At 44.4% G+C, this 17,062-nt stretch overlaps 1 pseudogene; it reads left to right on the top strand.

The window, feature by feature from the left end:
* The first annotated feature begins 405 nt into the window (after positions 1–405).
* On the top strand, positions 406–15,472 carry LOC146055577 (myeloid-associated differentiation marker homolog; annotated as a pseudogene).
* Positions 15,473–17,062: the final 1,590 nt, after the last annotated feature.

Genomic DNA, 17,062 nt, shown 5'->3' with positions numbered 1-17,062 from the left:
ATCTGGGAATAACTTGTACGCAGCTATGTGCCTGGAGAGTAAAATCTGGAACCTGTGATGAAATGTTCCTGACTTAGCAAGGTGCTTGGGGGTTGAAGCCGGAACCGACGGATGAGATGTTCTGGCCGTGACGAGGTGCTTTTGGAAGTGAAAGCTGGAACCGACGCATGAGATGTTCTGGCCGCGACGGTATGCTTTTGGGAGTGAAAGCCGGAACCGACGCATGAGATGTTCTGGCACACGACGAGGTGCTTTTGGGAGTGAAAGCCAGAACCGACGCAAGGAATGTTCCGGTCGCGGCGTGTGAGTTACTTATTTTCTACAAAAGTAGGTGAAAATTGTTATTTCCACCTACTTTGGTAAAAAAAATTTGATCATTTATAGGCCTCATATACCACTTTCACACCGCTGTACCCTTTCACATTAGATTAAGGTGTGAAAGCCGGAAACCGACGCATGAGATGTTCTGGCCTGCGACGAGGTGCTTTTGGGAGTGAAAGCCGGAACCGGTGCAGGAAATGTTATAACACTTGATTGGGGTGTGAAAACTGGATCAGGCGAATAACTTGTCCATATGCAGCTATGTGCCTGGAGGGTAAAAGCTGGAACCTGTGAATGAAATGTTCCCACCTTGGCAAGGTGCTTGGGAGGGGTTGAAGCCTGAACCGACGTATGAGATATTCTGGCTGCGACGAGGTGCTTTTGGGGGTGAAAGTTGGAACCGGCGCAATAAATGTTCTGCCCGCGGCGTGGTGTTTGGGGGGTGAAAGCCGGAAGCGGCGCATGAAATGTTCCGGACGCATTGAGGTGCTTTGGAGAGGTGCCAGATCCGGCGCATGAGATTGTCATGCTTTTGCGATGGGCTTGAAGGCGGGTGAAAGCCTAAACTGGCGCATGAGATGTTCCAGGCACTGTGAGGTGCTTTGGGGGGTGATAGTCCCTGACAGCTCCTCAAGACTGGCTGCTGCAGAGCACATACCCGGGGACCTGCTCAGTTTGTAAAACTGAGTAACGGGTCCACAGTTAAGGGTCTAATATGTGCTGTAGCATGTATTTGCAATCACTGGGGCAGGAACTGATAAGGATGACTTGTGTTGTCTGTATAGTACTGCATTTATGTGTGTTACGATGTAAGACACATTATTAATAAATATGCATGTATGTCATGAACATGTTATCGCGCCTCCTTCTTATTTTTTTCAGGTAGACCTTCTCCACGAATGAATTGTGATGTCAACTACTTACCCAGCTACGTCTCTGGACTACTGTGACATCATTTTTACGACAGCATATTCCAAACGTCAAATTGCAGGAGCAGCTACCCACAACAGGTAAGCAGGCGCGATAATATCTTCCTGGCATACATGTATATTTATCAAATATGTATGGTCTTCCTTAAATTATGTTTAAAGTTTGATGAATTGAGGTCCTTATATTATTTTATGCAGACAGCGAGCCAAATCAGGGCTGATATCAGTGCGGGAGATAGCAGTGATATTGTCTGCATTGCTTTTTTATTGAATGTCAGTAATACTTTTTTCTACTGAAGTAGGTGAAAATAATAATTTTCACCTACTTTGGTAAAAAAAAAAAGTGATAATTTATAGGCCCCATATACCACTTTCACACCGCTGTACCCTTTCACATTTGATTGGGGTGTGAAAACCTGAACCGGCGAATAGCTTGTTATGTACGCGGCTATGTGCCTGGAGGGTAAAAGCTGGAACCTGTGAATGAAATGTTCCCACCTTGGCAAGGTGCTTGGGGGGTAAAGCCGGAACCGACGGATGAGATGTTCTGGCCGCGGCGAGGTGTTTTTGGAACTGAAAGCTGGAACCGACGCATGAGATGTACCGACTGCTGCAAGGTACTTATTTTCTACAAAAGTAGGTGAACATTTTTATTTTCACCTGCTTTGGTAAAAGAAAGTGATAATTTTTAGACCCCATATACCACTTTCACACCGCTGTACCCTTTCACATTCAATTGGGGTGTGAAAACCGGAATCTGGGAATAACTTGTACGCAGCTATGTGCCTGGAGGGTAAAATCTGGAACCTGTGATGAAATGTTCCTGACTTAGCAAGGTGCTTGGGGGTTGAAGCCGGAACCGACGGATGAGATGTTCTGGCCGTGACGAGGGGCTTTTGGAAGTGAAAGCTGGAACCGACGCATGAGATGTTCTGGCCGCGACGGTATGCTTTTGGGAGTGAAAGCCGGAACCGACGCATGAGATGTTCTGGCACGCGACGAGGTGCTTTTGGGAGTGAAAGCCGGAACCGACGCAAGGAATGTTCCGGTCGCGGCGTGTGAGTTACTTATTTTCTACAAAAGTAGGTGAAAATTGTTATTTCCACCTACTTTGGTAAAAAAAATGTGATCATTTATAGGCCCCATATACCACTTTCACACCACTGTACCCTTTCACATTAGATTAAGGTGTGAAAGCCGGAAACCGACGCATGAGATGTTTTGGCCCGCGACGAGGTGCTTTTTGGAGTGAACCGGTGCAGGAAATGTTATAACACTTGATTGGGGTGTGAAAACTGGATCAGGCGAATAACTTGTCCATATGCAGCTATGTGCCTGGAGGGTAAAAGCTGGAACCTGTGAATGAAATGTTCCCACCTTGGCAAGGTGCTTGGGAGGGGTTGAAGCCTGAACCGACGTATGAGATATTCTGGCTGCGACGAGGTGCTTTTGGGGGTGAAAGTTGGAACCGGCGCAATAAATGTTCTGCCCGCGGCGTGGTGTTTGGGGGGTGAAAGCCGGAAGCGGCGCATGAAATGTTCCGGCCGCGTTGAGGTGCTTTGGAGAGGTGCCAGATCCGGCGCATGAGATTGTCATGCTTTTGCGATGGGCTTGAAGGCGGGTGAAAGCCTAAACTGGCGCATGAGATGTTCCAGGCACTGTGAGGTGCTTTGGGGGGTGATAGTCCCTGACAGCTCCTCAAGACTGGCTGCTGCAGAGCACATACCCGGGGACCTGCTCAGTTTGTAAAACTGAGTAACGGGTCCACAGTTAAGGGTCTAATATGTGCTGTAGCATGTATTTGCAATCACTGGGGCAGGAACTGATAAGGATGACTTGTGTTGACTGTATAGTACTGCATTTATGTGTGTTACGATGTAAGACACATTATTAATAAATATGCATGTATGTCATGAACATGTTATCGCGCCTCCTTCTTATTTTTTTCAGGTAGACCTTCTCCACGAATGAATTGTGATGTCAACTACTTACCCAGCTACGTCTCTGGACTACTGTGACATCATTTTTACTACAGCATATTCCAAACGTCAAATTGCAGGAGCAGCTACCCACAACAGGTAAGCAGGCGCGATAATATCTTCCTGGCATACATGTATATTTATCAAATATGTATGGTCTTCCGTAAATTATGTTTAAAGTTTGATGAATTGAGGTCCTTATATTATTTTATGCAGACAGCGAGCCAAATCAGGACTTATATCAGTGCGAGAGATAGCAGTGATATTGTCTGCATTGCTTTTTTATTGAATGTCAGTAATACTTTTTTCTACTAAAGTAGGTGAAAATAATAATTTTCACCTACTTTGGTAAAAAAAAAAGTGATAATTTATAGGCCCCATATACCCCTTTCACACCGCTGTACCCTTTCACATTTGATTGGGGTGTGAAAACCGGAACCGGCGAATAGCTTATGTACGACTACACGGCTATGTGCCTGGAGGGTAAAAGCTGGAACCTGTGAATGAAATGTTCCCACCTTGGCAAGGTGCTTGGGGGGTAAAGCCGGAACCGACGGATAAGATGTGCTGGCCACGACGAGGTTCTTTTGGGAGTGAAAGCCAGAACCGACACATGAGATGTTCTGGCCTGCGACGAGATGCTTTTGGGAATGAAAGCTGGAACCGAAGCAGAAAATGTTCCAGCTGCGGCGTGATGGTTGGGGGGGTGAAAGCCAAAAACGGAGCATGAGATGTTTCGGCCGCTGTGAGGTACTTATTTTCTACAAAAGTAAGTGAAAATGATCAATTTCACCTACTTTGGTAGAAATGAAGTGATAATATATAGTCCCCATAAACCACTTTCACACCACTGTACCCTATCACACTTGATTGGGAAGTGAAAACTGGATCCGGCAAATAACTTGTCCATATGCAGCTATGTGCCTGGAGGGTGAAAGCTGGAACCTGTGAATGAAATGTCACCGCCTTGGCAAGGTGCTTTTGTGGGTGAAACTTGGAACCGGCACAAGAAATGTTCTGGCGTGATGGTTGGGCAGTGAAAGCCGGAACCGGCGCATGAGATGTACCGACTGCTGCAAGGTACTTATTTTCTACAAAAGTAGATGAAAATTGTTATTTTCACCTACTTTGGTAAAAAAAAAGTGATAATTTTTAGACCCCATATACCACTTTCACACCGCTGTACCCTTTCACATTCGATTGGGGTGTGAAAACCGGAATCTGGGAATAACTTGTACGCAGCTATGTGCCTGGAGGGTAAAATCTGGAACCTGTGATGAAATGTTCCTGACTTAGCAAGGTGCTTGGGGGTTGAAGCCGGAACCGACGGATGAGATGTTCTGGCCGTGACGAGGTGCTTTTGGAAGTGAAAGCTGGAACCGACGCATGAGATGTTCTGGCCGCGACGGTATGCTTTTGGGAGTGAAAGCCGGAACCGACGCATGAGATGTTCTGGCACGCGACGATGTGCTTTTGGGAGTGAAAGCCGGAACTGACGCAAGGAATGTTCCGGTCGCGGCGTGTGAGTTATTTATTTTCTACAAAAGTAGGTGAAAATTGTTATTTCCACCTACTTTGGTAAAAAAAAAAATGTGTTCATTTATAGGCCCCATATACCACTTTCACACCACTGTACCCTTTCACATTAGATTGGGGTGTGAAAGCCGGAAACCGACGCATGAGATGTTCTGGCCCGCGACGAGGTGCTTTTTGGAGTGAAAGCCGGAACCGGTGCAGGAAATGTTATAACACTTGATTGGGGTGTGAAAACTGGATCTGGCGAATAACTTGTCCATATGCAGCAATGTGCCTGGAGGGTAAAAGCTGGAACCTGTGAATGAAATGTTCCCACCTTGGCAAGGTGCTTGGGAGGGGTTGAAGCCTGAACCGACGTATGAGATATTCTGGCTGCGACGAGGTGCTTTTGGGGGTGAAAGTTGGAACCGGCGCAATAAATGTTCTGCCCGCGGCGTGGTGTTTTTGGGGGTGAAAGCCTGAAGCGGCGCATGAAATGTTCCGGCCGCGTTGAGGTGCTTTGGAGAGGTGCCAGATCCGGCGCATGAGATTGTCATGCTTTTGCGATGGGCTTGAAGGCGGGTGAAAGCCTAAACTGGCGCATGAGATGTTCCAGGCACTGTGAGGTGCTTTGGGGGGTGATAGTCCCTGACAGCTCCTCAAGACTGGCTGCTGCAGAGCACATACCCGGGGACCTGCTCAGTTTGTAAAACTGAGTAACTGGTCCACAGTTAAGGGTCTAATATGTGCTGTGGCATGTATTTGCAATCACTGAGCAGGAACTGATAAGGATGACTTGTGTTGTCTGTATAGTACTGCATTTATGTGTGTTACGATGTAAGACACATTATTAATAAATATGCATGTATGTAATGAACATATTATCGCGCCTCCTTCTTTTTTTCAGGTAGACCTTCTCCACGAATGAATTGTGATGTCAACTGCTTACCCAACTACGTCTCTGGACTACTGTGACATCATTTTTACTACAGCATATTCCAAACGTCAAATTGCAGGAGCAGCTACCCACAACAGATAAGCAGGCGCGATAATATCTTCCTGGCATACAAGTATATTTATCACATATGTATGGTCTTCCGTAAATTATGTTTAAAGTTTGATGAATTGAGGTCCTTATATTATTTTATGCAGACAGCGAGCCAAATCAGGGCTGATATCAGTGCCGGAGATAGCAGTGATATTGTCTGCATTGCTTTTTTATTGAATATCAGTAATACTTTTTTCTACTAAAGTAGGTGAAAATAATAATTTTCACCTACTTTGGTAAAAAAAAAAAAGTGATAATTTATAGGCCCCATATACCAGTTTCACACCGCTGTACCCTTTCACATTTGATTGGGGTGTGAAAACCGGAACCGGCGAATAGCCTGGAGGGTAAAAGCTTGAACCTGTGAATGAAATGCTCCCACCTTGGCAAGGTGCTTGGGGGGTAAAGCCAGAACCGCCGGATGAGATGTTCTGGTCACGACGAGGTGCTTTTGGGAGTGAAAGCCAGAACCGACGCATGAGATGTTCTGGCCTGCGACGAGATGCTTTTGGGAATGAAAGCTGGAACCGACGCAGAAAATGTTCCGGCAGCGGCGTGATGGTTGGGGAGTGAAAGCCAAAAACGGAGCATGAGATGTTTCGGCCGCTGTGACGTTCTTATTTTCTACAAAAGTAAGTGAAAATGATCAATTTCAACTACTTTGGTAGAAATGAAGTGATAATATATAGTCCCCATAAACCACTTTCACACCACTGTACCCTATCACACTTGATTGGGAAGTGAAAACTGGATCCGGCAAATAACTTGTCCATATGCAGCTATGTGCCTGGAGGGTGAAAGCTGGAACCTGTGAATGAAATGGTACTGCCTCGGCAAGGTGCTTTTGTGGGTGAAACCTGGAACCGGTGAAAGGAATGTTCCAGTAGCGGCGTGGTGGTTTGGCGGTGAAAGCCGAAACCTGCGCATGAGATGTACCGGCTGCTGTGAGGTACTTATTTTCTACAAAAGTAGGTGAAAATTGTTATTTCCACGTTCTTTGGTAAAAAAAATGTGATCATTTATAGGCCCCATATATTATTTTCACACCGCTGTACCCTTTCACATTCGATTGGGGTGTGAAAATCAGAACCTGGGAATAATTTGTTCCGTACACGGCTATGTGCCTGGAGGGTAAAAGCTGGAACCTGTGAATGAAATGTTCCCGACTTGGCAAGGTGCTTGGGGGGTTAAGCCAGAACCGACGGATGAGATGTTCTGGCCACGACGAGGTGCTTTTAGGAGTGAAAGCCAGAACCGACGCATGAGATGTTCTGGACGCGACGGGATGCTTTTGGGAGTGAAAGCCGGAACCGACGCAGAAAATGTTCCAGCCATGGCGTAATGGTTGAGGGGTGAAAGCCAAAAACGGAGCATGAGATGTTTCCGGCCGCTGTGACGTACTTATTTCTACAAAAGTAAGTGAAAATTATCATTTTCACCTACATTGGCAAAAATGAAGTGATAATATATAGGCCCCATATATCACTTTCACACCATTGTACCCTATCACACTTGATTGGGATGTGAAAACTGGATCCGGCGAATAACTTGTCCATATGCAGCTATGTGCCTGGAGGGTGAAAGCTGGAACCTGTGAATGAAATGTCAGCGCCTTGGCAAGGTGCTTGGGGGTAAAGCCGGAACCGACGGATGAGATGTTCTGGCCGCGGCGATGTGTTTTTGGAATTGAAAGCTGGAACCGACGCATGAGATGTTCTGGACGCGACGGGATGCTTCTGGGAGTGAAAGCCGGAACCGACGCAGAAAATGTTCTGGCCACGGCGTAATGGTTGGGGGATGAAAGCCAAAAACAGTATGAGATGTTCCAGCCACTGTGAGGTACTTATTTTCTATAAAAGTAAGTGAAAATTATCATTTTCACCTACATTGGTAGAAATGAAGTGATAATGTATAGGCCCCATATATCACTTTCACACCATTGTACCCTATCACACTTGATTGGGATGTGGAAACTGGATCCGGCGAATAACTTGTCCATATGCAGCTATGTGCCTGGAGGGTGAAAGCTGGAACCTGTGAATGAAATGTCACCGACTTGGCAAGGTGCTTTTGTGGGTGAAACCTGGAACCGGCACAAGAAATGTTCTGGCGTGATGGTTGGGCAGTGAAAGCCGGAACCGGCGCATGAGATGTACCGACTGCTGCAAGGTACTTTTTTTCTACAAAAGTAGGTGAAAATTGTTATTTTCACCTACTTTGGTAAAAAAAAAGTGATAATTTTTAGACCCCATATACCACTTTCACACCGCTGTACCCTTTCACATTCGATTGGGGTGTGAAAACCGGAATCTGGGAATAACTTGTACGCAGCTATGTGCCTGGAGGGTAAAATCTGGAACCTGTGATGAAATGTTTCTGACTTAGCAAGGTGCTTGGGGGTTGAAGCCGGAACCGACGGATGAGATGTTCTGGCCGTGACGAGGAACTTTTGGAAGTGAAAGCTGGAACCGACGCATGAGATGTTCTGGCCGCGACGGTATGCTTTTGGGAGTGAAAGCCGTAACCGACGCATGAGATGTTCTGGCACGCGACGAGGTGCTTTTGGGAGTGAAAGCCAAAACCGACGCATGAGATGTTCTGGCCTGCGACGAGATGCTTTTGGGAATGAAAGCTGGCACGGACGCAGAAAATGTTTCGGCTGCGGCGTGATGGTTGGGGGGTAAAAGCCAAAAACGGAGCATGAGATGTTTCGGCCGCTGTGAGGTACTTATTTTCTACAAAAGTAAGTGAAAATTATCAATTTCACCTACTTTGGTAGAAATTAAGTGATAATATATAGTCCCCATAAACCACTTTCACACCACTTTACCCTATCACACTTGATTGGGAAGTGAAAACTGGATCCGGCAAATAACTTGTCCATATGCAGCTATGTGCCTGGAGGGTGAAAGCTGGAACCTGTGAATGAAATGGTACTGCCTTGGCAAGGTGCTTTTGTGGGTGAAACCTGGAACCGGTGAAAGGAATGTTCCAGTAGCGGCGTGGTGGTTTGGCGGTGAAAGCCGAAACCTGCGCATGAGATGTACCGGCTGCTGTGAGGTACTTATTTTCTACAAAAGTAGGTGAAAATTGTTATTTCCACCTTCTTTGGTAAAAAAAATGTGATCATTTATAGGCCCCATATATTATTTTCACACCGCTGTACCCTTTCACATTCGATTGGGGTGTGAAAATCGGAACCTGGGAATAATTTGTTCCGTACACGGCTATGTGCCTGGAGGGTAAAAGCTGGAACCTGTGAATGAAATGTTCCCGACTTGGCAAGGTGCTTTTGTGGGTGAAACCTGGAACCGGCACAAGAAATGTTCCGGCGTGATGGTTGGGCAGTGAAAGCTGGAACCGGCGCATGAGATGTACCGACTGCTGCAAAGTACTTATTTTCTACAAAAATTTGTGAAAATTGTTATTTTCACCTACTTTGGTAAAAAAAAAGTGAAAATTTTTAGACCCCATATACCACTTTCACACCGCTGTACCCTTTCACATTCGATTGGGGTGTGAAAACCGGAATCTGAATATAACTTGTACGCAGCTATGTGCCTGGAGGGTAAAATCTGGAACATGTGAATGAAATGTTCCCGACTTGGCAAGGTGCTTGGGGGGGTTAAGCCGAAACCGACGGATGAGATGTTTTGGCCACGACGAGGTTCTTTTAGGAGTGAAAGCCAGAACCGACGCATGAGATGTTCTGGACGCGACGGGATGCTTTTGGGAGTGAAAGCTGGAAGCGACGCAGAAAATGTTCCGGCCACGGCGTAATGGTTGAGGGTTGAAAGCCAAAAACGGAGCATGAGATGTTCCGGCCGCTGGGACGTACTTATTTTCTACAAAAGTAAGTGAAAATGATCATTTTCACCTACATTGGCAGAAATGAAGTGATAATATATAGGCCCCATATATCACTTTCACACCATTGTATAATATCACACTTGATTGGGATGTAAAAACTGGATCCGGCGAATAACTTGTCCATACAGTAAGCAGCTATGTGCCTGGAGGGTGAAAGCTGGAACCTGTGAATGAAATGTCAGCGCCTTGGCAAGGTGCTTGGGGAAGCCGGAACCGACGGATGAGATGTTCTGGCCGCGGCGAGGTGTTTTTGGAATTGAAAGCTGGAACCGACGCATGAGATGTTCTGGACGCGACGGGATGCTTCTGGGAGTGAAAGCCGGAACCGACGCAGAAAATGTTCTGGCCACGGCGGAATGGTTGGGGGATGAAAGCCAAAAACAGTATGAGATGTTCCAGCCACTGTGAGGTACTTATTTTCTATAAAAGTAAGTGAAAATTATCATTTTCACCTACATTGGTAGAAATGAAGTTTCAGAGAAGCAGCGCTGGTGTCACAATGAATAGATTGAACAACTTTATGGTGAAAAAACAATTTATATCACAAAGATAAATAAAAACATTACATACATTTGCACATGACAATATCGCACAATAAAAATGTTAAAAAGAAGGTCTCACTCTTTGATTGGATATGGATCCGTAAGGGCCAATGCCCTATTGAGTATCAGTCCAGATTGGAAAGTGCACTTAACCAATGGTATATCTGCCGATTGGGAAGATGAATGGGGAAAAGATTTTGGGGGACAATTCACCGGTCCTCTCTATGTTCACGGATAGATGGTAGTAGCCGCTGGAGGAATCAATGGAGAAATGTCCGTATTTTATCCCTCTATTGGCTTTCAGAGAAATTGGTATTCAATACCCCATTTGGGTACCTCCCATATATGAAATTGCAGTGAATGTTGTAAGCACTGAAGGAGGGTGGGCAGGAATTCTCCAACCTGGACTAGGTTTGATAAAGGGGGGATGGCAGAACCTCTAACAGGTGGCTATGATGGTGTTGGCTCACCTGGAGGAAAAAGCTGCTGGTTGCCCCTGGTCACTATTGTGGTGGAGAGTTATCAGTCCCACTTGAGGTATTTGATGAGGGACCACTGTCTCATACAGGTGGCTATGGATGGCGGGGCTCACCTGGAGTTCAGTGTCCTGTAGAGGTCTTGGAGGGTGGATCAGAGTTGAAATTCCCAAAAGTAGGCAGACGATGGACTGGATGGTAATATGGGTCCAATCTGTAGGAGTGAGAGGCTGCAGCTGACGCGTTTCGCCACTAGCTTGTGGCTTTTTCAAAGGTGGCTTCTAGTGTGGTGGCTAGGGGTATATATACCCATACTAATGAGTAGCCAATTGACATTCAATCAGAGTAATAATACATTACAATCATAATTTCAATGTTTAATCATAAAGTAGGAGACAAACATACTGATATAGTAGGTATAATACCATAAAACATTTAATATTCCCAGTGGGTATCTGTTAAATCATGAAAATATATTGTGTTAATAATTATCACTTCCGGGTCAAAAGGTCACTTTGTTCCCCGCAAGTAACACAGTTATGGACAGAGGGGAGGACATTTGGTACTAAGATTGACAGTCTAGGTTGGAAAACGAGTCCTCAGTTAGCTGCCTCTGTGTTATTTTCTAAGAAAACGATATTCGTAAGCTTGGATTCATAGCGATATATGGGTGGAACGCATATGCGTTCTACCTGCCGAGAATGACTTCCCGCTTCCGCCGGAAGCTCAGTGGTTGTTTTGGCCGGAATTCGGCCATATGACACGTGTACTAACACGTGGTCCGGGCTTGACAAGCCCTAATTTGTCTAGATGCGGTGACGCTGTATACCCGCGTCATCGCATCTTTAGGTGGTATGTTATGCGTCACTTCCGGGGGAGCGGAGCCAGTCGCCATAGAGATGGAATTTGTTTATCATGGATGGGTGCAGTATTAGAACTGCCCCTTTATTTGAACAAAAGCAACTTTATTTTAACACATGAATGTTACACTCGTATATCGTTTTCTACTATTAACCCCTGCCCATAGCGAAAAAAAGTCATTATTTTTCTGGGGAGCATTATTAGTAAGCAATTTTGCGTATATACACAGCAAGGTCATGGGGATGAAAATAAGTACAATATATATAAAAAAAAGGTAATAATATTTGATATGGTAGAGAGGGTAAATATATAGGACTTCACATATCATCTTATTATATATGGAAAGAGATGCACAAATACAAATAATAATAATAGAAAAATAAAAAAAAAAATATATAAAAATATATAAAAATATATACACATATATATCCAACATATAACCTAAATGGTATTTTATTATTTACAAAATAACGTTAATTGGTGGATGTATGAAGACATAATTTATACGGTATAATTTTATATATATATATATATAGCAGTACATTATGGAGAGACTCTTTTTATAGTTTATCACCATATAGCTTTTGTGGTGGTTTATCCAGGCTAATATTGTATTAAAAAAAGGGGGGGGGGGGGGGGGGTAGGGTCTAAACTAATTTATACTAAAAGAGGGGGGGTCTTATCGATATTATATAAGGATTCTTTATATTGAAGAAGGCCCGCTGTTGTCCTTCATGGACATATTATTATCTTCGACACCTACACATAGTCACATGGTACAATCCATTAAATGATACAGAACCAGACAAGGAAAGCAATAATTGTTCTATAATACTATGTTTAATTCCATTGCCTCGTTGAGGCCTTTTTTAATACAATATTTGACATCCCTTTTTCTTTCTTTTCAAAGGTACAAGAACCATGCCAGTCCAACGCACGAAAATCGTGGTGGGCAACACCCACACCCTAAAGTCTCCAGTTGGGATTGTGCGCATTCTGGCAGCCATCGTTGCCTGCGTTACGTTCAGCTTGGTTGTGCACAGAGGAGGTTGGGGCAGTGGAACCGGAGACTTTTGCATGTTCTCCTGGTGCTTCTGTTTCGCTGTCACTATAATAATCCTTGTGGTGGAATTTACAGGGGTGCAAAACCGGATGCCAGTGTCTTGGAAAAACTTCCCCATCACTTTTGCTATGTTTGCTGTGTTGATGTGCCTCTCTGCCACCGTTCTGAACCCACTGTTCTACTTGGAAGACAAAAGTTACGGCAGCGAGAGGCGCACCTACCAGATTGTGGCTGTAGTGTTTTCCTGTCTCACCACGCTGGCATATATCATTGAGGTGTCTTTAACAAGAGCCCAGCCGGGAGAAGTTACTGGATACATGGCAACTGTTCCTGGACTTTTAAAAGTTATAGAAAGCTTCATTGCCTGTGTTATTTTTGTCTTCATTTCAGATCCCCCGCTGTACACCAAACATGATGCACTTAAGTGGTGCTTATCTGTTTACTGTATTTGTTTTATCCTGTCTGTTTTGGTGATTATTTTATGTCGGGGAATGTACCAGTTGGTTGCCCTGTACTTTTGAGAAGTCTCTCAGTGCCTACGTCCTCCTTTCTGTCCTGTTTTATGCTTCCGCCCTGATCATCTGGCCAATCTTCCAATTTGACTCAAAGTACAGGGGAACCACACAACGTCCAAACGAATGCAGTCGCTATTCAGGTCGGAGTGGATTATGTAATTGGGATAAATTAGTAGCCATTGCTGTTCTGACAGCTGCCAATCTCATAGCTTACATTATAGATCTTGTTTATTTTCGTCAGTGTATACTGATCTCTTAGGTTTTTCATTCGACCATGTTCTGCTTGCTATTTGACCAAAACAGAATTAACCCTTTGAGTGCCAAGTGAATTTCTCAAAATAGGTATGAAAATGACCAAGCCAACATTGTTATTCATCATGATGGGCTGTAATGTTTACCTTATATAGGAAATAGAATCTTTTTTTTTTCACACAACATTTTTTATTTGAATTTTATATAACAATGAGAGCGAGGCGGATATTTTGAACATCGCTCACAGAGATGTTGCCACTCAAAAAGTTAAAGGGAATATGTAATCCAGGATCATGACTGTCGGTCCGTCCTGACAGTCATGATCCTGGTCCGTTTGCATTTTGATCGACAGCAAATCGGCAGGCGGGATTAAACATTGGTGAAAAAGGGGGCGTGTCCGCGTAAACGGCCATGGATTGTTGATATACGGCCATGATCGGGACAATCCACTTCCGTTATCGGCAGAACGGGCCTGACAGCTTTTAAAGTCGAGCTTGTTCTGCCATGATGCCTCTTCAATGCTGTCAGTAAAGACAACATTAATTAGGTATCCGCCGCTATTTCCCCCATCGGAAATAGCGGTGGAGGATTGCATATCCCCCTAAATCACTAGTCAGAGAACATACAGTTAAAAGTTCTATGCTTATTTATTCCTGTAACATTATGGGGGAAATTTACCAAAATGGATTCGTAAAAAATAGGTGTATTCGTAGGCAGAAATACACCTATCTTTTACACATTTGTATTTTCGGGATTTACAATCCCGAAAATACAACAATTCGTATTTCTAATGATGGAACATTCGTATTTGTATTTACAAATACGAATGTCTACACCATCGATAGAATACGACAGAAATCACCATTCAAAAGAATGGTGGTTCCTGATGTACTAAGCAGTCGTATTGATAATACAGCTGCTAATTGGCACACAAATACGACAGGAAAATACACCTTGCTTTCCCTGTCGTATTTGGCTTTAGCCTGCACGGATCAGTCAGATCCGTGCAGGCTTCAGTGTAAAAAAATAGAAAAATAAATATAAAAAAAAAAACGGCGTGTGGTCCCCCCCACAGCTGTAACCAGCACCAGGCTGAAAGAGCCGGGGCCGGTAATTAAAAATCAGGGAACCCGACAAATAGGGGTTCCCCGATTTTTAACAACCAGGTCCGGGGCTGGTTCCCAAAATACGGGGGACAAAGTGACTAGGGGTCCCCCGTATTTTAAGAACCAGCCCCAGGCCAAACCGGCCAGCAGGGTAATGCCACAGCCGGGGGGAGACTTTTTATACAAGTCCCCCCGGCCAAAGCATTAACCCTACCGACCAGTCAGCCTGGCCAGGGGTCCTGGGGGAGTGGGGACCCCCCCAATAAGGGCCCCCCCCTCCAGGACTTACCTGACCAGGCTGAAGCCTGGTGCTGTCCCCGATGCCCCTGGGCGGTGGGCATCGGGCTGATTCTGGTGTAAAAAATAGAAGAATAAACTATTGTTTTAAACTGTAGAACTATGAGTCCCAGCAAGCCTCCCCTGCAAGCTGGGACTTGGTGAACCACAAGTCCCAGCCTGCGGGGCATTAAATGGCCCGCTGGGTCTTGTAGTTCCACAGTAAAAAAAATAGTTAAATAAAAACACACTGACACCTGTAAAATAAAAGTTTAATACATACATTACACACACACTGATACTTACCTATCTTGATCCCGTAGGTAGGTCCCAGAGTCTTGATCCGGTGCCTTGTCCTGGTTCCGGATCCATGTCGCCATTCTTCTTCATGTCGATCTTCATGTCGGCGTCAGGTCCGGGTCCGAAGAAATCCATGGTGGACCTGTGGAAGGAAATCCAACTCACCCAGGTCCTCCATGGAAGTTCTTCTGGCTTGGTCCGACATTGTCCAGGCATTCTTCCTTCTTCTTCCATCTTCTGGCTTCTTCTTTAAGCTGCCGGGCGACTCCAGCAAACTCCCCGTCTGTCAGAGCTGCAGCGATGTTTCCTCCTCGGTGTCTGGACTAAGAATGAATTCTAGCCAATCAGGAGCCGACTTTACTGGCTCCTGATTGGCCGCTGAGGTTTGGGCACAGTGCAACTCATACAGAAGGCAGAGGAGCACAAAAAAGTGTCTAAAAGGCAGATACTGTAGTGTTCATTCTAGCACCCGCTATCTTTGAAAACCCATGCAGTTCCTCTTCCTTGCCTGGGGTGTCGCTGTCTGCTGTGGTGTTTCTAGCACAGTTCGGGTTTGCATATCAGTGCACAGACCACACTGTGCTAGAAGCACTACAGCAGACAGCGACACCCCAGGCAGGGAAGAGGAACTGCACAGGTTTTCAAAGATAGCGGGAGCTAGAATGAACACTCTCTGCCTTTTAGACACTTTTTTTGTGCTCCTCTGCCTTCTGTATGAGTTGCACTGTGCCCAAACCTCAGTAATATTTGTGCTTTATAGCATACACACACTTTCTTTTGTGTCCTTTTTCTTTGATTCCTTTGGAAAACAACCATGTTGCAATTGCATTGTTTTTTTCCAGGTCACTTGGCAGATGAATATTTATATATTTAGCCTTTTCCCAGTATTGGCATACACATTTTCTATTGTTCACTTTATAGTGTCCTCATCCAAACCTAAAATTAGCTCTGTGCTACACATGCAAAGTTTAATTTTGTTTTGCACGAACTGTATCGTTAGTATATGCTTTTTGTACACCAGTGCCTCCTGAATAATATTGTAAACCTTTAAATGTATGCTTTTGTTATTGTTTTTTACCTGAAGTATTATTTTTGTGTATCTCTACTTGTGCTTTTTAGAAAAGATAAATAAATACATTGGTGTATAAACCTAGACGATGTTTATTTGCATGATACTTTTATAATTTTTTTTTTTTATTCGACAATTTTTTATTTGGTTTTGCATAACAAACAACACGAACCCCCCCCACACATACATGGTATAGTTGAAATGTATATCAGACAGAATCACTAAGCTAAACATACATTGTACAAATTGTTGATGTTCAAAAGGAGAACATGGATGAGCCAGGATTATTTATACATTCACAATATTCCAGAACATCTCAGGATGTATATGTATATACCCGAGGGCGCCTACTAGGGCATAGTTTGAGTTTCCCATACAATTAAAACATAAACATGTTCGCTCAGAACTGGCTCATCTAGGAGGAGCTAATTTGCCAATCATTGCATTGGTTGTCAGTAGAAAGTGATTCAGCAGTACTAGCTATACCAGCCAAACGATTCGGTCCAATCCTATTAGTATATGTCATAAAAAATAACAAACCCCCCCCCCAAACACCCAAAGCAACCCACCTATATAACCCCCCTCCCTGTACTACCCAACCCCAACTAGGGTGCACTTGGATCCCTGAACTGTACCCCCCCCCTCCCCCCGGCTATCTATCTAACTATTCCCTTCCCCCTCCCAACTTGACCAACCCCCCCCTTGCTAATACAGGATATTGTATCATAGTAAATGTAGCAACTTGGGAGCGTAACCCCCAGACTCCAAAGGCATCAGATCAAACAAAAAAAGAAAAAAATTCAGCCTCCCGATGAAATATGTCAGACCACATTATATCCAGTTACCTAATCTAAACGGATATATATAATAGGCATTTTGTGTTAGGGATACAAGGAGACATTAAACACAGGCATCAGCAAAATGTATACATAAGACTATA

Source organism: Crinia signifera, unplaced genomic scaffold, assembly GCF_055691185.1.
Source record: "Crinia signifera unplaced genomic scaffold, ASM5569118v1 HAP2_SCAFFOLD_494, whole genome shotgun sequence".
In the NCBI taxonomy this organism is placed as follows: Eukaryota; Metazoa; Chordata; class Amphibia; order Anura; family Myobatrachidae; genus Crinia; species Crinia signifera.
This window is presented reverse-complemented; position numbering and strand designations above follow the sequence as displayed.